At 42.9% G+C, this 23,795-nt stretch overlaps 1 protein-coding gene across 2 annotated transcripts in view; it reads left to right on the forward strand.

Annotated features, from left to right (window-relative positions):
* Positions 1–22,123: 22,123 nt before the first annotated feature.
* ESR1 (estrogen receptor 1) overlaps positions 22,124–23,795 on the forward strand; it is a 410,427-nt gene continuing 408,755 nt past the window's right edge. For both annotated transcript variants that reach the window (XM_055390889.2, XM_055390895.2), the window contains exon 1: positions 22,124–22,273. The gene's annotated coding sequence lies outside the window, so the exon portion shown is untranslated. The remainder of the gene's footprint in view (positions 22,274–23,795) is intronic.

The raw sequence follows: 23,795 nt of genomic DNA on the forward strand, positions 1-23,795 counted from the left end.
TGAAAATGTAGCAAAGATGTTAAGTGAGAGTGTCTTAGTCTATTCTGTGCTGCTATAAAAAATACCTGAGACTGGGTAATTTACAAAACAATTTATTTCTCGTGGTTCTGGTGACTAGGAAGTCCAAGATCAAGGCACCAGCAGTTTGGTTGTCGGATGAAAGTTCAGTTTCTGCTTCATGCATGGTGCCTCCAGAGGACAGGAACACTGTGTCCTCATATGGCAGAAGGTAGAAGGGCAAAAGAGGAAAAACTCTTTTTTTTTCCTTTTTTTGAGATAGAGTCTCACTCTGTCACCCAGGCTGGAGTGCAGTGGCTCGATCTTGGCTCACTGCAAGCTCCGCCTCCTGGGTTCATGCCATTGTCCTGCCTCAGCCTCCTGAGTAGCTGGGACTACAGGTGCCTGCCCGCCACCACGCCTGGCTAATTTTTTGTATTTTTTAGTAGAGACGGGGTTTCACTGTGTTAGCCAGGATGGTCTCGATCTCCTGACCTCGTGATCTGCCCGCCTTGGCCTCCTAAAGTGTTGGGATTACAGGCGTGAGCCACCGCACCCGGCCAGAAAAACTCTATCAATTCCCTTTATAAGGGCACCTAATTTCACTCATGAGGGAAGGGCCCTCATGCCTAATCACCTCTTAAAGCCCTGCCTGTTAATACTATCGCACTGGCAACTCCTGAGTTTTGGAGGGTGCACATTCAAACCATAGCAGTGGGATAAGCCAGACACTTGGGTTTCCTATGGGTCCTCTCCATTTGGTTTTCCTGTTAAAGATTTAAAAGAGCAGAAACACTACTTTATTAGAGAAAGGGCATTTGAACTTGGCCTTTGAACATGGCAGGATTTGGCCACTTAGAGATTGGGGGTGCCATTCCAGGTACAGAGAAGAACAAGGAGAATGGAGAGCACTTGGCATTTATGAGAATAGTGAGGGTTCATGTCAGGTTACATGAAGCTGACTCATGACAAATTAATTTGGAAAGGCAGGTCGTGACCAGGCTAAAGGCATCTGGACTTTGCTCTAGAGGAAATGTGAAACCATTGCAGATTTCTGAGCAGGCTGTTGGCCAGAGCCGCGCTTCGGGGCGACTCACAACAGTGGTAGGAAGCTCTTTGGGAGCTGGGAATACAGGGGAGAACAGAACAAGTGAGAAAGCAGCTGCATTGAGGCCCAGGCTGGGGTTCCTGGTTTCTGGAAAGGGGGTAGTGTTGGGGGAGTGGGGAGAGGGGTTAAATGTGAGCTTCTGAGGAAGTACAGGAGGGGTGAATCCCACCATGGAGAAGGTATTCAATAACAAGCCTACGGAGAAGTTGAGGAAGGTGGAGGAGTAAAGGACAATGACGTCCTCGAGAAACCTGCTCATGAAACCTGCTCAAGAAACCTGAGGAGGCAAAAGCCTGATTCTAAAGTGTGAGAGAGCAACAGCACACCCTGGGGAGGTGGGGTATCAAGTCCAAACCAAGGGTGAAGGGCAGGGACTCAGGTGCTGGAGTGTTTCAATGTGGATCTTGGGGTTGGCACTTACTTGCTGAGTGACCTTGGGCAAGTTACTATGTGGTCTTAGTTTCTGTAAAATGGAGATCATGATGTAACCACTTGGTAGGGCTGTTGGAAGGATGGAAGGAGTTCAGAAACAGAAAGCTCCCAGCACAGAGCCTGGCCTGTAATAAACAGTCTATGTGTTTGCTATCACGAGGATACTTTTAAAGAAATTTAGTGCAGATGAGTATAAATGAGACGTGGAGTGAGTAGCAGAATCAACACAAGGTTTTTCTTATAATGGATGAGAGATTGTAAAACACATTTGCATTGGGGAGAAGGACACATGGGAGAGGGAAGAAATGGAAGACGCGGAAGATTTGTTGGAGGCAAATTTAGATCCACGACAAAAGTACGGGAGTAAGTGCATGGGGAAAACTTAGTATTGGAGGGAGGGAAAATGGCCTCACTTTGCACTTCGAATAACATCTACTTTATTTACCTGGTCCTCCAAAGCCCACCAGGGCCAGCCTCTGGCCTGTTTCTTTAGCCGTAACTCCTCCATTCTCCCCCCGCTGCCATTTGCACATCTTGCATTTTCTCAGAGCTGCCAAGATGGTCGTGGCCGGGCCTTCCTCTAGCTAGCCTATCTTCCTGCAGAGCCCTTCCCTCAGCTTCTTACTTGGCTGAATCTGTTGTCTTACCCAGCTGTCACTTTAAATTCCGAAGTCCTTCCCTGACCGTCCGGTCCAAAGTAGCCATTCAACATTCCTTACATTACCCGTTTTTCCATCTTTACATGGCATTGGTCTTCACTTGGTGATTCCTTGTTTATTTATTTATTGGTGTACTGCCTGCCTCTCTTCACCAACGTATAAGCTTCATTACAGCAGAGACCTCTTGCTTGGTCATCACAGTATCCTTGGCTCCTGGCACATGGTAGGAGCCCAGTTAAACGTTTGTTGAATAAATAAATGAGTACATCCTTCTTTAATATGTGAGAAAAGTGGGAGGCAAGTCTAGGTGAAGAAGGCACTTAAAAAAAAAATTTTTTTGAGACAGTCTTGCTCTGTCACCCAGACTGGAGTGCAGTGGCACAATCTTGGCTCACTGCAGCCTCCACCTCCCAGAATCAAGTGATTCTCATGGCTCAGTCTCCTGAGTAGCTGGGATTACAGGCTTGCGCCGTTACACCCAGCTAATTTTTGTTTTCGTTTTTTTTTTTTTTTTTTGAGATGGAGTTTCACTCTTGTCACCCAGGCTGGAGTGCAGTGGCGCAATCTCGGCTCACTCCAATATCCGCCTCCCGGGTTCAAGCAATTCTCCTGCCTCAGCCTCCCGAGTAGCTGGGATTACAGGCCTGCAACACCATACCTGGATAATTTTGTATTTTTAGTAGAGATGGGGTTTCACCGTGTTGACCAGGCTGGTCTCGAACTCCTGGCCCCAAGTGATCTGCCTGCCTTGGCCTCCAAAAGTGCTGTGATTATAGGCATGAGCCACTGCACCTGGCCGGAAGACAGATTTTGAAGTGGAGGGGAGTTAGAGGAAATTGAGTCATACTTAATTTTATCTGAAAATCATGAAGTGAAATAATACATAGAAAGTGAAGGGGTGAACTTCTGGGTGTATATATTCACTGGAAATAAAATCAGTGTCAAAGGGCTCTCTGCACCCCCATGTTCACTGTAGCATTATGCACAATAGTCAAGATATGGAATCGACCTGAGTGTCCATCAACAGATGAATGGATAAAGCAAATGTGGTATGTATACACTGTGGAATACTATTCAGCCTTAAACAAGAAGAAAATTCTATCACTTGTGACAATGTAGATGAACCTGGAGGACATCGTGCTAAGTGAAAGGAGCCAGGCACAGAAAGACAAATTGTGCATGATCTCACTTACATGTGGAATCCAAAAAAGTTGAACTCATAGACACAGAGAGGAGAATGGTGGGTTGCTGGGGAGGAAATGGAATGGGGCAGAAAGGGGAGATATTGGTCAAAGGGCACAAAGTTTTAGTTAGATAGGAGGAGTAAGTTCTGGAGACCTATTGTGCAGCATGGTGGCTGTAGTTAATAATGATGCACTGTATACCTAAAAATTGCTGAGACAGTAGAACTTAAAAGTTCTTTTTAAAATTTTTATTTTAGGCCAGGTGTGGTGGCTTATGCCTGTAATCCCAGCACTTTGGGAGGCCGAGATGGGCAGATCACCTGAGGTCAGGAGTTCAAGATCAGCCTGGCCAACATAGTGAAACCTCGTCTCTACTAAAAATACAAAAATTAGCCAGGCATGGTGGTGGGCTCCTGTAATCCCAGCTACATGGGAGGCTGAGACAAGGGAATTGCTCGAACCCAGGAGGTGGAGGTTGCAGTGAGCCTAGATCGTGGCACTGCACTCCAGCCTGGGTGACAGAGTGAGACTCTCAAAAAAAATTATTTTAATTTTTATAAAGACAGGTTCTCCCTATGTTGCCCAGGCTGGTCTCAGACTCCTGGGCTCAAGCGGTCCTCCCACCTCGGCCTCCCAAAGCGCTGGGATTGCAGGCGTGAGCCACTGCACCTGGACAACTTCGAAGTTCTTACCACAAAAAAATGATAAGTACGTGAGGTGGTAGATATGTTAATTAGCTTGATTTAATCATTTCACATTGTATGTGTGTATCAAAATGCCACATTGTACCCAAAAATATATGCGGTTTTTATTTGTCAATTAAAAAAAAGAGAGGGGACTATAGGCACACACCACCATGCCAGGCTAATTTTTTTGTATTTGTATTTTTTTTTTTTTTGAGACGAAGTCTTGCTCTGTTGCCCAGGCTGGAGTGCAGTGGCACCATCTTGGCTCACTGTAGCCTCTGCCTTCCAGGTTCCAGCGATTCTCCTGCCTCAGCCTCCTGGGTAGCTGGGATTACAGGCACATGCCACCATGCCCAGCTAATTTTCGTATTGTTAGCAGAGTTGGGGTTTCGCCATGTTGGCCAGGCTGGTCTCAAACTTCTGACCTCAGGTGATCTACCTGCCTCGGCCTCCCAAAGTGCTGGGATAACAGGCGTGAGCCACTGTGCCAGGTCATTTTTTTGTATTTTTAATAGAGACGAGGTTTCACCATGTTGGCCATCCTGGTCTTGAACTCCTGACCTCAGGTGATCCACCCACCTCGGCCTCCCAGAGTGCTGGGATTACAGGCGTGAGCCACCATGCCCAGCCCTAAACCTTTTTTAAAAATATGTTTTAACATTCTTTGTGCTCAAATTCATGATCAATTTTTTTTTTTTTTTTTTGAGACGGAGTCTCACTCTGTCACCCAGGCTGGAGTCCAGTGGCACGATCTCGGCTCACTGCAAGCTCTGCCTCCCGGGTTCACGCCATTCTCCTGCCTCAGCCTCCCGAGTAGCTGGGACTACAGGCCCCCGCCACCACGCCCAGCTAATTTTTTTTGTATTTTTAGTAGAGACAGAGTTTCACCATATTAGCCAGAGTGGTCTCAATTTCCTGACCTCGTGATCCTCCCGCCTCAGCCTCCCAAAGTGCTGGGATTACAGGCATGAGCCACGGCGCCCGGCTTCATGATCAAATTTTGTAAATGGTTGATGGATAGATGAAAAAAATTCTCTAATTGAAAGACATAAGGATCACTGTATGATCAGCAAATGTAGATAAATGAATATAATATTGATTCACTTCTAAAAGAAATATATTGATGTCTCCCACTATAATTAAATTTTAATCAAGTTCTTGGACTTCTACATAGTTTTTGTCTTATATATTTGGCTGTTTTCACGTTTGGACACTTCACTTTATTAATTATTGTATCTCCTTTGTAAGAGTGTACCATTCATATTACATAATCTCTCTATCTTGTTTGGTCAGTTTTTCCACAACTAATCAAAATGCCTTGGTATTAACGTGACTCTTTTTCAAAGTAGCGTGGACAATTTTGCTTTCATCATGTAGTCCTGGGTCTTTGGGTTTTATCTTTCTAAGACTGTAGATCTCAATCTTGAGTTTATCAATATAATCTATAAAAAATTCCAAATTAAGCCAGGCATGGTGGCTCATGCCTGTAATCCCAGCACTTTGGGAGGCCAAGGTGGGAGAATCACTTAAGGCCAGAAATTTGAGATCAGCTTAGGCAACATAGTGAGACCCTATCTCAACAACAAATTAAAAAACTGCTGGATGTGGTAGCGTGCAAATGTATTGCCCGCTACTAGGGAGGATGAGGTGGGAGGATCACTTGAGCCCAGGAAACTGAGGTTGCAGTGAGCCATGATTATGGCATTGTACTCCAGGTTGGAGTACAAACTTTCAGCTTGTCGCTGAAAAAAAGGACACTCCATATCACTTTTTTGCCATTTTGTGTGTGTTTACACATCCATCTATACACATTGTGCTTAATTTGGACTTTATAACCAAGTGATTTTTCTCCATTATAAAAGAAATTGCATCATTTTCTTTTTTTAAAAATTTTACTTTAAGTTCTGGGATACATGTGGGGAACGTGCAGGTTTGTTACATAGGTATACATGTGCCATGGTGGTTTGCCACACCCAACAACCTGTCATCTAGGTTTTAAGCCTTGCATGCATTAGGTATTTGTCCTAATGCTCTCCCTCCCCTTGTCCCCCACCACCCAACAGGCCTTGATGTGCGATGTTCCCCTCCCTGTGTCCATGTGTTCTCATTGTTCAACTCCCATTTATGAGTGAGAACATGCAGTGGTTGGTTTTCTGTTCCTGTGTTAGTTTGCTGAGAATGACGGTTTCCAGCTTCATTCATGTCCCTGCAAAGGACAGGAACTCATTCTTTTTTATGGTTGCATAGTATTCCACGGTGTATATGTGCCACATTTTCTTTATCCAGTCTATCATTGATGGGCATTTGGGTTGGTTCCAAGTCTTTGCCGTTGTAAATAGTGCTGCAATAAACATACGTGTGCATGTATCTTTATAGAATAATTTATAATCCTTTTAGTATATACCCAGTAATGGGATTGCTGGGTGAAATGGTGTTTCTGGTTCTAGATCCTTGAGGAATTGCCACAGAGTCTTCCACAATGGTTGAACTAATTTACACTACCACCAACAGTATAAAAGTGTTTCTATTTCTCCATATCGTCTCCAGCATCTGTTGTTTCCTGACTTTTTAATGATCGCCATTCTAACTGGCGTGAGACGGTATTTCATTGTGGTTTTGATTTGCAAGGAAATTGCATCATTTTCCACTGAACCTAAGTTGCAGTTCCATTCTGCCTAAGACCACCAAACTCACCTGCCCCACTATTATACCTTCTGGATGTCAGTGAAAGTTCATGGACAAGAGAATATTTGTAAAACTGCATTGGATTTCTGTTGAGAAATGCTATGTTTTCAAAAGGTGAAAAAATGTAGACATGTATTTTCAGACCTTTTATTTTTCAATCATAGCAGTGGAATTCCTTGATGGTTTATGAAAATAAATGTTTTTCTCACTCCTAGGCCATTTAAAAATATATAATATGGATTTGAAGTTATTAATAGAAATAACTAAGGGTGAGAGAGAATGGCACTTGTACTACTGAGTACAATATTAGAAGCAAGTGCTGTTATATTGCCAGACTATATAAAATAACAAGTGTTTCTAGTGTACTGAGTGAATGTATGGTTTAGAAAACATTACTAATTACGTGCGTATTCATTGATTTATTCACTAAGTACTCACTGAGGGTCTACTGTGTACCTGAGTCTAGCCAGAGGCTTGTGGTGGAGAGCTGAGCAGGTCAGGTCCAAACTTATGTTCTTGCTATTTCTTTGGGTGTGGGTGGTTGGATGGTTAGCTCAGTGGTCTCGGATGCTGGAATTTGTTCTAATAAGTTTCTGAGCTGCTTCATAAACCAAGAGGGTTAGGGGAACTATAGCTGAGTCATCTCCTTTTCCTCCTCTTCCTCTTCCTCCTTCTTCCCCTCCTCCCCACCGTCTGTTACTACTATTACAGGAAATTTGAACTGGAATGAAAAAAAAATCAGTGTTACAAAAGTGGTCACATTTTGGAATAACTCTACACTTACATAGTGTGTTCGAGTGATTAGAAACAAAAAAGCCATCATTTTAGGCTAGATTTTTCAGAATGATCACAATGCTACCACTGTTTTGCACTTACCTTAGAAAATAAAGTGCTTCCCCTAAGTTTGATCATTTGCTTGTTAGCATAATTTGGCCATTAAACATTAAGCATTGTTTGAGACCCGTAAGTCAAGCCAGGCTATGGTGAAACAAAATTAGCAAAATTCGAATTGATGCCGGAAACTGGTGAAGCCGCCATAGATTTAAGAACCATTTTGCCAGGTTACCGTCTGCAGGTTCTGCTATGGACCAGGTGGGGGCAGCAGAGAGCTGGCTGTGGTCTCCAGAAGGGAAGGCCAGCACCTGCCTGTAGATTCCAAGGCACAGGTGGAGGTGGTAATGAGTTACGAGGTAGAGTCAAGGTTTCGACTGCATCTGAGAAGGGAGGAAAGCAAGAGAGTTAGAAACACCATAAAGATCAGACTGCAGAGCAAGCCAGAATGGAAGTAGGACAAAGAACTGGTGTAAGTCAAAGAGCAAAGGTGCAGGGGACACAGGGAGGAGAGGTTGGGTGGGCAGACAGGAGGTGCCCGAAGGAGGCCAGCCTGCTTCACTAATGCCCCTTCCAGTACCTTCCCAACTCGGTGAGCCAGGTCCATACTTGGTTCTGTTTGGTCTTCCAAGGGCTATGAAGGGACAGGGATGTGAGAGACACCAGCCATCTCTCCTGAGCTATTAATAATGAAAGTTCCTGTTTTATGAACAAATACTGAAATGAATGGAGAACACTCAACAATTTGGTAGCAATCAGGGTGTGGTAGTGAAGCATTGCCTGGGCTTTTCCTTCTGCTTCCTGCAAAGGACTAAGGTCCTCAGCAGCCTCTGTCCATCTTTTCGGAGATTTTTCACAATCACCAAGGAAATATAGTTCAGTGCTCCTGTTTACTTAATGGTCGGCTACGCTTGAAATATCATGCTCTCCCTGTGTGGTCTTGTCGTAATTATTTTCAAATGGTGCTAATTAGCAGACCCAACACATGGGCAGCCTTCCTTCCCCAGACTTGGCACCCTCACTCGCTGCATTTAGCACCCCTCGTGGGAAGGCATCCTGGAGATCCCTTATCTGCACCATGTCTCCATCTACCCCTTCCCACTCGTGGAAGCTGCCTCACCAGAGAAACTGCTATCTGATAAAGAACATCAACAAGTCCTAGCAGATGGCTGCTTATCTCAAGACACATATATTCACCAAAATCCTAGCAGAAGAAAAAGCTGTGTTTGGATGGTCCCTGAGAGCTAACTATAACATGTTCAAACTGTGTAAGGCAGTTTGGAGATGGAGACAGAGTATGGAGAAAGAAAGACAAAGGGAGAATACCCAAAAGAGGTTTTGGAAAAGAAGAAAAATTTGTTCTTTATACATATATATCCATAAAGATGAGGGTCTCACTCTGTCATCCAGGCTGATCTCGAACTCCTGAACTGAAGGGATCCTTCTGCCTCAGCCTCTCCAGTAGCTGCAACTACAGGTACCAAGCTGAGCAAGAAGAAAAATTTGAGTTAGGCTTTAGAACGTCAAACTAAGACTCTGATTTTCTTGAGAAAGTGGATAGAAAATTTGTGGTTAGAAATGACACCAGTAACGATAGGTTTCTACTCTTAGCTATGCCTGGGGCAGCTTGACTGCCACTTTGTTGATCACATTAATTTACCTCTTCCTGCCTTTATTTCCCTTTCTGTAAAATGGGAATTAATGTGCTTGATGACAATATCTCCAAATGATTTTTAAGGCAAGAAGAGAGAATGTTACTGACAGGCCCATGGTTCTCTGGGTGAGAGGGTCACTGTGAATGAATGTACACACAGAGCCTTTTATTAGTGAGGCTTAGGGTGTCTGGTTTTTCTTGGCGGAGTAAACATCCACCCAGTAGTATTCACTCAGTTTGCATTGTTCTGTCGCATTGTTTGTAAATCTTTTGAGTGATTACACAGCATTTGTTCCCTATTGTTCATAATACTCTTTAAAAAGCTGACTATAGGACTCCAGTCCCCACTGGTTTGTTCTTTGCCACTTGGCAAAGGTTGATTGATTTTATTTTTCCTTTGGCCTGTGCTTCTTAGTGGCTTGAAATGAACACGGCTTTTTTTCCTGTTTACCCCTTTGCCCACATTGTCAATAATAGAGTCGCCCTGGGAAGCAGAGTTTGCAAAGGGAGGAGGGTTTGGTATAAATTTGGAAGATTGTATTGTTTCAGATTTATTTTCTCACATGCTGAAACTGCTTCTCAGGGGTTATACTTCTTTACTCATGAAAACTCACACATTCTCTTAGGTGGTACTGTTAAACATGTTACATCTGTAAAAAAATTAATTAAAAAAGTTAAACAAATGTAATGAAAGAAGCAGGAAGCAAGTGTATACACATGGTGGCCTGAGCAATTGGCTGTCATGGTTTGGTTTGATTATAGGTGTGTGAGGCACATGTATGGTGTTGTGTGGAACAGATGGATAGAAGTGGTAACAAAGATGAATCCAACCTAGTGCTTTTCAATTCTCCTTGCACATGAGAATCACCTGGAGAATTAAAAAAAATACATTGATGCCGGCTGGGCACAGTGGCTCATGCCTATAATCCCAGCACTTTGGGAAGCTGAGGCAGGCGGATCACTTGAGGTCAGGAGTACGAGACCAGCCGGGCCAACATGGTGAAACCCCGTCTCTACTAAAAATACAAAAATTAGCCAGGTGTGATGGTACACACCTATAATCCCAGCTACTTGGGAGGCTGAGGCAGGCGAATCTCTTGAACCCGGGAGGCAGAGGTTGCACTCAACCGAGATTGTGCCACTGCACTCCAGCCTGGGCAACAAAGCGAGACTCCGTATTAAAAAAAAAAAAAAAAAAAAGTTGATGCCTGAGTCTCTCCCCAAAAATCGGAACATCTGTGGGTGTGGGTTCGGCATGGATATTTGTAAAGTCTCCGTAGCTGCAAAGCCAAGTTGGGAACCACTGATAACCAACAGAAAAATGCTTCTGGAAGTGTTTCCGGGGAAGGAGTCCTAGCCTAGGATCAGACACCTGTCTGGGCTCAATACACACCAATGGTTTTTTTTTTTTTTTTTTTTTGAGATGGAGTCTTACTCCGTTGCCCGGGCTGGAGTACAGTGGTGCAATCTCAGCTCACTGCAACCTCCACCTCCTGGGTTCAAGCGATTCCCCTGCCTCAGCCTCCAGAGCAGCTGGGACCACAGGTGCATGCCACCACTCCTGGCTAATTTTTGCATTTTTAGTAGAGACAGGGTTTCACACTGTTGGCCAGGATGGTCTTGATCTCCTGACCTTGTGATCCACCTGCCTCGGCCTCCCAAAGTGCTGGAATTACAGGCATGAGCCACCACACCCAGCCACCACTGGGTTTTATAAACTCTCAGTAGGCCTCCTCTTCTGGCCTGGTCCCATGCTATCTGATCCTTCTTGATATTCAAAAAAAGTATTTTTCTTTAGTTGAACTCCAGGAACGTGAAGTGGCATTAAACAGAAGTATGAATTGCCTTTATTAAAATTGCAGTGGTCTTTTTCTTACCAAAGGTCCTGACCCAGTTGTGGAAAAATTGTTTCTTGAATGTGGGTGACACATCTGTTTCATATCTCCAAGGCAATGCCTCAGAGCCAGCTCCTCCCCCGTGTGATTCAAGGATGCCACGTGTCCCACATGTGGCCTGTTTTCTTCTCTTAACATGGCCTAAAAGGCCCGTATTGAACTCCCGTTAGCTTTGTTTATTTATTTATTTTTGAGATGAAGTCTTGCTCCGTCACCCAGGCTGGTGTGTGGTGGCGCAATCTCGGCTCACCGCAACCTCCGTCTCCCAGGTTCGAGCAAATCTCCTGCCTCAGCCTCCCAAGTAGCTGGGATTACAGGCGCCTTCCACCACACCCAGCTAATTTTTGTATTTTTAGTAGAGACAGGGTTTCACCATGTTGGCCAGGCCAGGCTACTCTCAAATTCCCGACCTCAGGCGATCTGCCTGCCTCAGCCTCCCAAGTGCTCTCCTTAGCTTTGAAAGTAAAAGCCAACCCCTTTTGGCTGGCCCACGAGGCCCCACACACCTTAGCATTCCTGTTACCTCTTCCACCTCCTCTCCTAACTCTGCCCTTTGCTGGTGCCAATTTGACTGCACTAGTGTCCTTTTTGTGACTGCAGCTGTGCCTGGGACACTCCGGTCTTTGCACTTGCTACTGTTCTGAGCTGTTTATGTCCAGAATGCTCTTCCAGCAGTTAGCTACTTGTCTCCTCTGAGTCTTCAGGTAGCTGCTCAATATCAGCTTCTCAGTCACCCTGTCTGATCACCTGGCTTATAAGTCCAGTCCTTACCCTTGTACTCCCCATCTCTAATCCCTGCTTAATCATCGCCTTAGCACTGTCACCATCTGACTTTCTTTCTATATATATTTTATTTATTGGTTAGCTCGGCTGCTTCAATAGATACCATAAGCTGGGTGGCTTAAAATCAGACATTTATTTCCCACAGTTCTGGAGGGTGGAAATCTGAGATCAGGGTGCCAGCATGGTCTGGTTCTGGTGAGGGCCTCTTCCAGGTGCAGACAGCCACCTTGCTTTTTTTCTTTTCTCTTTTTTTTTTTTTGAGATGGAGTCTCGCTCTGTCACCCAGGCTGGAATGCAGTGGTGCCATCTCGACTCATTGCAACCTCAACCTTCCAGGTTCAAGTGAGTCTCCTGCCTCAGCCTCCCGAGTAGCTGGGACTACAGGTGCACACCACCACACCCAGCTAATTTTTATATTTTTAGTAGAGACGGGGTTTTGCCATGTTGGCCAGGCTGGTCTTGAACTCCTGACCTCAAGTGATCCACCTACCTTGACCTCCCAAAATGCTGGGGGGTCATGAGCCACCACACCCGGCCAGATGGCCACCTTCTCGCTGTGTCCTCATGTAGCAGAAAGAGATCAAAGAGCTCTTTTGTTTCTTTTATAAGAGCACTAATCCCATCACAAGGCCCTGACCTCGCAACCTAATCACCTTCCAAAGGCCCCACTTCCTGTTGCCATCATATTTGGGGTTTGGATTTCAGCATATGGATTTTGGGGGGACACAAATCTTTCAGTCCGTAATAGTTGGCCTCGTCCCTTGTTCCACTAGAATATAAGCTTCACGAGGTCAGGGATCTTTGTCTATTTTGTTTACAGCTATGTTCCTAACACCTAGAACAATGCCTGGCACATTGTAGGTGCTCAGGAGATAATTATTGGATGAAAAAAAATGAACCGGTCTCCTCCTTAACCCCTGAAATCCTGTTCGAGTCGCTGGGTTTGCCTTGCTCCACTGGGATGAAGTCCTGGCTTGGTGTCCTTGTCTCCCAGGGGTAGACGCCCCGTCTCTGGGAGGACTTGAGGCTCTCCTGGCCTGCTGCTTGGCCTCCTTACCTGTTCTGCCCACTCAGAGCCCTGCCAGCTGCCTGGGATGGCTGCCGGGCACGTCCTTGTTCCTGCTCAGTCAACCAGTTGGGGCCTTGGTTTGGACCTTCACTTGTTCTTCTGTGAACCTACCTCTCTGGTCCCCAGCTCGTCTTCTGAAATTTTGATGTGTTGGTCAAGCCCAGTCTTGTTTGCACATCCCTGTGAATGATTCTTAATTATATTTCTGGCTGGCTCTGCGCAGTAGACCATAGAAATAACGATTGTTTCTGGGGTTGCGCTGGAGTGTGAACAGGTGGGGAAAATGCCTCAGGACGATTGGACCGAGGAGACTCTGAGATGACTGATGAAACCGACAGCAAGAGCTTTCCACGCTCCTGATGGCGGGAGGGGACGGCGGTGCTGAGTGGTGGGGGAGGCTCAGGGGGAGCTGTTGAGGGTCCCGTGCTCGTCAATTCTCTAGCTTCTCAGGCGCCTTGATCTTGTCATTTAGAAGCCTCTGGAAGCACAGGGACTGTGGAAACTGGAAGCTGTTCTTGGACTATTTCGCAACACTTTTCTCCAGGAAAAAGAAAAAATAAAAAAAAGCCTCATTCTCTTCGTCCCCAATGTTACATAATCGAACATTTCCCGTCCTGGTTGAAATGAATATCCTCTTTGCCTGAATAAATAATGCACAGATTCTTCGGGACAGGCTGCTTCCTCCAGGCCGCCGCTTCCAAGGGATCCGGTCGCTTTGTGGGTTTAGTGGTGGCCCACAGCTGGACGCGGGGTCCAGCTTGGGGTGGGGGAGGCGGTGCTTTCTGCCAAAATGTCTTTTAAACGTCTCAACAAGTAGCAAACAAGGCCCCACCTGCGACAGTTGTAGTGATTCCGGAAGACCTGCTCACCACGAGGTGCTGGGGTCCTTTGCAGCTGGCAATCTCCGGTGGCTGCAGTTTAAATAAATCTCCTAAGTGCAGAATCACCACACAGGGCGCGGAGAAACTGAAAAGTTAAAACATCTGGAGTTACAAACACTCACAGGCCTATCAGCTGTCTGAGTCCCCGTAAGAAAACTGTTTATCGGATGCTTTAGTATTCAACCCTTTATTTCCTAGCACAGGTTTTTTGATTTTCACATGGAGTGTTTGATTATTTTCCCATGCCCAAGTCACTGTTTTCATAGCCTGTTGTTTAATCTGTGTGCACCTTTGTTTTCACTCTATTTCCTTTGCTTTCCTATATGAGAAAAATAAATGGCACCATTGAATTGCACGGTAGAGGCTGATGCTATTCCAGGTGCTCAGGTTGGCTTTCCCATCTTTCGTTTCCTCCTGTAGGAAGTTTTTTTTGGTATAAAGGGAAGGACAGAATTGGATCTCCCTGGAGGGAGTTTCATGTGTTTCTTATTCTGAGCTGCCGGGAGCTGGTTCACAGCACAACTTGATAATTGCTGAGTAGACCTAAAGTTTTGAAAATCAAGATCTCTTTGGAGTTTTACAAGAAAAATTTCAAAAATGAGAAATGACTATCCCAATTTATTTTAGAAGAAAGGTGCAGCTTGTAAACTTTCATGAATTTGGTAAAAGGGGGCTAATTTGAAAAGGAAAACTAATAGGCAATATTTACAAATTGTGAAAAATATCAGAATAGTATACGTGGAAGTGTTATTAGACATTCCATTTGCAGTGGTAAACCCATTCCTTTGATTCTGAATCTTGTTTAGGTTTCCTTAAGAATTTGATGAAGTTTTCAGACTCTTCCTTCAGAAAAATGCACATGTTCTTATGTACCTAAATGTTTGGATATGATTTCAGGGGATTCCAAATCCCCTGGGGACCCCCCATGTGGATGTTTGTGATGCAGAATGGGGTAAGAAAAACCAGGAGAGGCTACAAAAATTTTATGAAATAGAAATATGAACATACAGTACTGAGTCAAAATTTAGCTGTGAGGAAAATGATGTTAAATGCATTCATTTTCTAAATGATGACAGAAAATTAGACTCATATTACTATCCAGGTGAAGCATATTTTGTACTTATGGTGACCTAGTGATCCAAATGCCTGCTCTTTGTTCTTATCCTCATCTTCCTTATGTCAATACTGGGCTGCTTAAATATGTACTGTCTCCGATGTCATTATCTAGTTTTGTTCTTTGTTTTCTATGTTTTATCTTTTACTTCTTGTTCCTATTTCAAATACTTTGACGGTATTGGGACTTGGGGACATGTCCTTTCCAGTACAGATTTTGGTATTGTAGAGGGAGCTTTAAAGCCCAGGTGTGTGTACTTGGGGCCTGAGGCTACTCAGTAGCCCTGTAAATGGTCAGAGTCTGCTGTTTCTGTTGCTTGGAGAGCAAGGTGAATGCAGGTCTCTTTGGATATTGGGGATGATAGAGGGATGTGGATCGGAGAGGAACAGGACTTCCTGCCCCCTCAATTTAAATGGAGATTCATTTGATCCAAAAAAAAAAAAAAAAAAAAGAGCACGTATATGCACCAGGCCCCGTGTGAACTACCACCTTGGATGTAGGTGGAGTAAGCCATATTCCCAGGTAGCCTGCAATCAACTGCAATCCATTGGTGGTAGGAGGCATGGGAGATACAGAAGTAACTCAGGACTAGATTGAATTGGCCACTTATCTAAGAGTGTTATCAAGTGTTCTGTAAATGTGTAAATTCTGATTAGTTATCAGGTTGTCATACATTTTTTTTCTTTTTTTTTTGAGCTAGAGTCTCACTCTGTTGCCCAGGCTAGAGTGCAGAGGTGCTATCTCAGTTCACTGAAACCTCCACCTCCCAGGTTCAAGCAATTCTCTCACCTCAGCCTCCTAAGTAGCTGGGATTACAAGCATGTGCCACCACGTCTGGCTATTTTTTTTTTTTTTTTTGTAGTTTTAGTAGAGATGGGATTTCACCATGTGGCCAGGCTGGTTTCGAACTCCTGAGCTCAACTCATCAGCCCACCCCTGCCTCGAAAAGTGCTGGGATTACAGGCGTGAGCCACCACATCTGGCTGGGTGTCATACAATTCATTTGTCTCCCTTCCTAGACACAAGCTCCTCAGGATCATGTCTGTTCTTCCTTGCTGGCACAGAGGAGATGCTTCAGTAGTGCTTGTTGCTAGAGGAGAAAGGTACAAGTGGCATGTGGAGAGATTCAGAGGAGGGTAGAATAGGATGATGTGGGGCCATCAGGAAGGTCTCCATGGAGAAGGTGTTCTTTGAGATGAACACTGAGGAAGTGGTGGGATCACACCTGACCTAGATAGAGAAGGGGCTGAAATCCAAGCATAGGATGGTGGGAGCAGGGAAAGAGAGGTTGACTGAAGTTGAAGGCTGGAGAGGTTGGCTGGAGACGGGTGATCGGGGATATGGTAAGTGGTTTGTGCTTAATTTAATCTTGTAGTAACACGATGAGGATGATTAATTGGGAACATAATCTGGTGAAGGTATGTTGGATGGATTCGAAATGGTAGAGGCTGTAGGCAACCAGACCAATTAGGACACCATTGCAAAAGTCCAGCTGAGAGCTGAAGAGGATCTGACTTGTGATAGGGAGTAGGAAAAAGAAAGGATGGAGGCTGGAGGTATTTTGGAGATACAGCCTGCAGTTCTTATAATCCAAACTTCCCCAGAATATCTCAGCCCAGGAATAAAAATAGGATGAAAACAACAATAACACAATAATATTTTCTCTCTGCTTTCTATCAACTGTTTGCAACCTGCAATTCTTTCTGGTTCTTCCTTCCTGTGGGGCCAGGTGAATAGGCAGGTGCTGAATATCACTGCTGGGCTCACAGAAGCCCCCAGTGCTGGGGGGCCAAGGCTGCGGCTGCTGGTGCTAATCAAAGGCACCCATAGGCAGGACCCTCTTCCACTAAGTTTCATTGCAAATGGGAAGCCTCAAGGCAGGCGCTTTCCACTGCTAATCGGTACCTGGTACAGGAATTAAGGCTTCACTTTGTTTGTTCTGAGTGGTTTACAGAGATTTTTCTTCTGTAAAGCCACTGCTCCTTTCACTAAAATTCCGGTGTTTGTGCAAGCTGGGAAGTTAAACTTAGCAACAGAGTCTCTGCTGTATTTAAATATCATTTTTGTCTGACACTGGCCTCTTGTCCTTAGAGGAAATATGTGAATTTCTCCTTTCTGCTCAGAAGTACACCTTAGTAGTTGACAAACGTAAACTACCCGAAGGGCCAGCCTTCTCTGGATCCTACTTGAGACCTTGCTTCCTGCTGAGAAGTGTGTGCATTTGTGTATCTGGTGACCGAGATGTCTGGAAGAGTGGGGAGAAGACTGAGGGGCAGACGGGGAGTAAGAAGGGTCAGAAAGCTATTTTGGTTCAGCAGTATCAATAATGTTTTTGTTTTAAATCATTGTCTTCTTCAAGTTGCTTCCTTTGTCACTCCTGTAAATATGATAGCCCATTTATTCTTCTAATAGAAAATTTTTCATAATTATTTCCTCACATGAGATATTTATGGCTATATATATATGTGTGTATATAAAGAGGAGGCACATAATTTATGAAAGCAGATTTTAAAAGCCTTTCTACAGATGAAATGTAAGGTTCAATTGCATTTTTTCTTTTGGAGATGGGTCTTACTCTGTCACTCAGGCAAAAGTGCAGTGGCACGAACGTGGCTCACTGCAGCCTCAAACAGTTCTCCCACCACAGCCTCCAGGTAGCTGGGACCACAGACATATGCCATCACATCCAGCTAATTAAAACAATTTTTTTTTTTTTTTTTAGAGACGGGGCCTTTCTACATTGCTCAGGCTAGTCTTGAACTTCTAGGCTCAAATTTCTTGATTTCTTCCAAAAGTATTTTCTGCTTGACATTGTCATTTGAAGAAAGATAGTTTTAAAAAAAATTGAAGAAAGAGACTATTTTTATCCCTATAAGCTTGAACTAGGGCTTTCATACTGAGTAAAAGATAGTATACAGTGTCATTGAGGATGGGTCATATTATGGCTCTGTTGTCGAACACTCTAGATCTGCACACTGAAAAGTGGACTACTGATGGATTTTATGCCTCTGCTATAAAAACCAGCACCTGGGGCTGGACGCAGTGGCTCACGCCTGTAATCCCAGCATTTTGGGAGGCCAAGGCGGGCGGATCACGAGGTCAGCAGATCAAGACCATCCTGGCTAACATGGTGAAACCCCATCTCTACTAAAAATACAAAAAGAAATTAGCCAGGTGTGGCGGCAGGCACCTGTAGTCCCAGCTACTCAGGAGGCTGAGGCAGGAGAATGGCGTGAACCTGAGAGGCGGAGCTTGCAGTGAGCCGAGATGGCGCCACTGCACTCCAGCCTGGGTGACAGAGCGAGACTCCATCTCAAAACCAACCAACCAACCAACCAACCAACCAACCAACCAACCACCCAGCACCTAGGCCCTGGATGCGTGTTTAAGGTAGCTAAACACTCTTAGGTTACACTATTCTGATGGGAAAGACCACCAGAGGTGCCCTTGGATACCTGGTAATAAGGGCTATAGAAGAAATTATGGAAATTCTACAACCCTGTCAGTGACTATAGCCAACCATGCGGCTATAGCCAGACCCTGCAATGTGCTCATGGGTCCAGAGCCCCCTATGTGTCATCTCAGCTCATTGGCTTTCTCTGTTCCTGCATAACTTCACTTGCTAGGAGGCTTTCCTTACTTTGGCCTCCATGCCACCCTGAGACATGCCCTTGTCCTTTGCGGCTCATGACCTCAGTGCAGGTTTCCAAATTCATACCCTCAGAGCTTGAATGATTGGTCCAGTTCATCTTTTTCACATTTGGTCATGTCCTAGGTCACTGGCCAGTCTATAGTTTGGCTGTTCTTTGGTTGGGTGTCTCACCATGGTCCAGTTAGCTGTGATCTGAAGTGGGCGTAGGGTGGGGAGGTTGTATGAACTTGAGTTGGTTGTTCAAGTAACAGGAGCTGAGAGCATGGCAATTTTCCTTAGAACAATAGTGAGCGAGTGGTCAGGTACTGATTGATATCTCCAGGTAAGCAGAGTTTCAATTTTGGTTGCTCTTCACGAGGAAAGCTAGAAGCCCAGAGCTGTTTTGCTAGAGTGATAGAACTGAGATAGTGTTTTGAGCAGTGCCCAGTGGGAACATCTTTGCTGAGAAGAACGAATAAAGAATTTTGGCAATTAACTATGTAACTGAGTCCCAGACTCTGCTATCATCTGGGGTGGCAGATAAAAACACAGTCCAAATAAAAAACCTGATTTTTTATTTTAGCCTGAATCACCCAGATCACAGCAGGATTTTGCTTGAACAACCCAGACAGATTGCATCCATTTTCTGCTTTACTGTGCTTGTGGAAGCCAGGCTGTTAGTGGTTTCTTCTGGAATGGGAGAATGTATCACAAAAAGGTTGGAACCTGAAAAATTTCTAGAATTTCATTGTTCTGTGCTTCTTAATAAACAATGTGACACTATCAAGGAATGTGTGTTGACCCTCTTTTTTTAAAAAAATAAAGATGTAGTGGATAGCATGATTTTGATGAAATGTCAGGCTTTATTTTTCATTTGAAAAATGTGTGTGAGGGAATCAGGTGTAATGGCATGATACATCTCTTTAAATTATACTTACGAGATTAAATTTGTCCTGTGTTTCAATTACACTGTATTATACTGCTTCATTTAAATTGTTGTTTTCTTCTTTTTTAATTGTTCAACCTAATTGTCTAATAGTGATGAATGCAATTTAATTAGACACTTTTCCTTGAAGGATATATATATATATTTTCCCTATAATAAAGCACAGAATAGTTTAAAAAAATGTATTGGTCCAAGCACACATTTTTATTTTTAGTGATTTCATTAGAACGATAAACTTCAAAATGATTCATAACAACCTTTCTGGATTGATTTGATGGAACTGTTTTTACCCATTCACTGATAAACCTGTCAACAGTTTCCTCTCATGACACATACAAAGCACGTGTGTTCCCATAGTGTGTCCTTGTGTGTAATTCCTTGTGCTGGTTCAGATTCTGAAATGGAGCGTTAAAAGCATGGGGGCTTGAGTTGGTCCATGTGAGTTTGAACCCTGGCCGCAGCTGGTATGGGTACTTAATCTCAGTATCCCACGGTTTCCTCAACTGCAGAATGGGTTTTTAGTAGTACTTACCTCACTGGGTTTCTACAAAGATGCTTAAACTAGTATCTGACATCTAGTACAGCCAGCCCTCCATATCTGTGGGTTCCACATCTAAGGATTCAATCAACCTCTGGTTGGATAAAAAATATCAGGGAAAATAGCTGCATACTAGGGAAAAAAAAAAAAGAAAAAAATATCCAGGAAAAAAAATTGTGCCAGTACTGAACATGACTTTGCTCTTTTCATTCTCTAAACAATACAGTATAACACATATTTACTTCACATTTACATTGTTTTAGGTGTTATAAGTAATCTATGGATTATTTAAAGTATACAGGAGGATGTGCATAGGATATATGTAAATACTATGTGATTTTATATCAGGGACTTGTCCTGGAACCAATATCCCAACCCTAATACTAAGGGATGACTATATATGCTCAGAAGACATTTGTTGTCATTTTTATTCTCTTGCACTCAAGAAAGCACATATTGGAATGCAAATGAATATCAATAATAGTTTTTTAAAGGATAATTAAGCTAATTTATAATTTACATATAATTTACATTGTACATTTATATTTTCTAATGAAAAGGAAATAATCTATAACCTTCAGTTCAGAATTCATTAGCTGTCCTATTTTGAGAACTGTTGCTCTATGTAATTTTCGTCTCTGTACTGATGTGTAAAACTGGTTTTAACTGGTAGCTAAATGCTGTTTGAAAAGCATACTTCATCCATTCTGGCAAATAAAATAATTGAAAGATTTAATTAATTTAGAAAAAATATTTCGCTTTCAAAACACTTAAACTGTTCAGAGCATGTTATTCAATAATCTACCTTTCATCGGAAATCATAATAAAAACAATAAAAATGCTTACAGAACCCCCACAATGCGTTAGTATACATGATTATTCCTTGTGTAAGTGAATCTTGTTGAGATTTTATGTTCAGTCACTTGAAATTAAATACTTTACATATTAACTAAAATGTGTCCTGCTCTACGTATTCTGGAGAAGTTACTCTCAGACAAATTTACATATTTAAATTATTTTATGGGCTAACTGATAAGTATAGAGAAGACTGAAGACAGTTAAGATCATTTATTTCAAAATGTTTTAAAGTGTTGATTATTTATTTTGGTTTTCTTTCTTTCCCATGCCAGTTTTGAGATGCACCTCTTACTTGGCAGGTGTTCCTCTGTACTGGGTACTGGGACAGAGAGAAATACAGTAGCAAGAGAGAGATCCTGCCTCCGCCCCATTCTACCATTCTCACTGCCAGAAAGCCAGCCTTTTTTCAAGGCTTGTAGAGAAGAAAAAGTGAAAATATTTTAAAAAACTCATTTAAAGTACCTACTGCATAAACCACACCAGACATGATGAGATATTAAAATGTCAATACTATTAAAAAATTTTAATATGATTTTACAGCCCCTTTGCTACTTTAAAATGTTTATCTTAGTGTTAAACAAACAATCAATAACCTCATAAACTTAAAAATTGCTGCAGGAAATACCGGACAGTTTATGGAAGGATCATATGACAGAAGGAAGGGCTGAAGAGTGTGAGAAGCTAGACCTCTGCAGGTTACCGAAGTCAAGAACCTCATTAATCAGTAACAAGAAGTGCAGAGCGGGCTTTTGAGTCCATGCCTGAGTAAGAAAGTCCCAAAAAACACTCACAGAAGATATTTCCTTGCCCCTGCTTTTAGCTTAGCTGTAGCTAACTTTGGATTAACAAAATTTATGTGCTGAATGATGTTTTATTTTTTTTTCCAACTCCACATGCCTGTCTAGACTTCAAGCTTTATTATGAATAAAGAGAAAATCGGCTGGATGGCATAAAAAATATTTCAGGCAGATTAACACATGATTTACCTCTTCTTGAACATCCATCTTAATGGAAGTGCTAAGAAAGTTAGATTCGGGCCTGGCTTGGCAAAAGCAAGGCCACCCCCTCCTCTATTTTTTCAATGAGATTTTCCAATCCTAGTCAAATGGTGGTGCTAGTTCTTTATTTTTGAGTTACTGCATTTCCTAATTTCATGGTCATAACAGCCTCCTGTCTACCGACTCAGAACGGATTTTACCAAAACTGAAAATGCAGGCTCCATGCTCAGAAGCTCTTTAACAGGCTCGAAAGGTCCATGCTCCTTTCTCCTGCCCATTCTATAGCATAAGAAGACAGTCTCTGAGTGATAATCTTCTCTTCAAGTAGGTACTCCTATTTCTTCTCAATTTATTTTTTCCTTTTTGATATAATGTGCTACTGTTTACAAGCATATTGTAACTTCAGTGCTTACCTCTCATCTTTAAAAAATGTTCATTTTTTTGTCTTTCTGCTCCAAGGATATTTTGCAAAGTTACTGGCAAGTATTCCTGGGATGATAAAATGTGAAATCTAAACTTGGTACAGTGGAAATTCACTTCTAGAATAATATTTAGCTGAGGCAGAGGGCAATCCGACTACCCTTTTCTTAGTACAGCACACACAGGCTGCCTGTCTGTTCCAGATAACATAAATGTATTGGATCTAGCACTGGCTAGGAGACACTGTATTGTTGAACTGTGTTAGAATTTTATAAGCTCTTAATTGGACAAATCTCAGAGTGGCATGAACACACTACCTGTTTTCTGAATCTTTGGAGCCATAACTTACGTGAGTTTGAACTAAGCGATGTGAATAAGCCATTATTTGTTTCCTAAAGGCAGTCAAGTTTTCTGAAAAGCTACACATTTAGCAGCACAAAAATGAGCCCCTCTGTCTTGAAATGGGCCTCTGATTTTAAGCAAGCTCTTTTGAGTCCTGGTGTCCCATTTTCTCAGTTCCTTTTTGCCTCACGATGGCACATACATAATGACTCCACCACATATAGCAGTGGGCTACTCGGGTAATGATGTGGCAGTCACAAGACAGGGCAGAATACTTTCATTTTGGTTAGAGGAATGCCACATGTCTTAGGAAATGCTCGTTGAACTGTAAGTTTCATACTTTGTCAAGAAGATAACCAGTATTCTCTCAAACAAGTCCGTAGGAGCCAACATGATTAAAAGATTTTAAAGCAATTTACTCGATAGAAGGGTTGGGCTTAATCAGGACTTGTGATCATGGCAATGGTTCCTGCTTAAAGGTGCCACATTTTTAATGTCTTTATGTGCCAGATCTAATAGGCTTACAGAGCAACTCCATGTATATGAGGTTGCTGGGAAACTCATCTGGTTTTGAATGTGGTATATACATATTTTAATATTGAGAGTAAACTTAGGAAGACCAGGTAGAAGTATTTGAACTGAATTCTGAAACGTACAGAGAACTTAAATTGGATGAGAATGTTTGAGAACCACGGATGGTTCAGGGTCCATTTGTATACCATAAAATCTCTTCCTATTTCTCAAAAGCAAATGTTTTCTTTGATTTTGTTAATATCCTGTGATGACTGCCCACTAGGCCTTGGAATGCACGCAGATAATGCTGTAGCAGTTGGATAAAATACTCTAGAATGTCAGATTTTCAAGGAAATTACAAATAAAAACAATGTAGGTAAAAGATACGACATGTAGGAAAAAAGCAAAATTTTCCTTAAGAATACAAGCGTCGTATTTACGAGTAGAAGATTTTTCTTGGACACTTGGAGATACTTGTTTCGTTTTATTGCTTGTGACAGTCAAGGAAAGGAATAAAGCTCTTGTATCTTAAACTTGCAGCAAGAACAAAGTCCAACTATCTTTCGTTTCT

Source organism: Gorilla gorilla, chromosome 5 (assembly GCF_029281585.2).
Source record: "Gorilla gorilla gorilla isolate KB3781 chromosome 5, NHGRI_mGorGor1-v2.1_pri, whole genome shotgun sequence".
Lineage (NCBI taxonomy): Eukaryota > Metazoa > Chordata > Mammalia > Primates > Hominidae > Gorilla > Gorilla gorilla.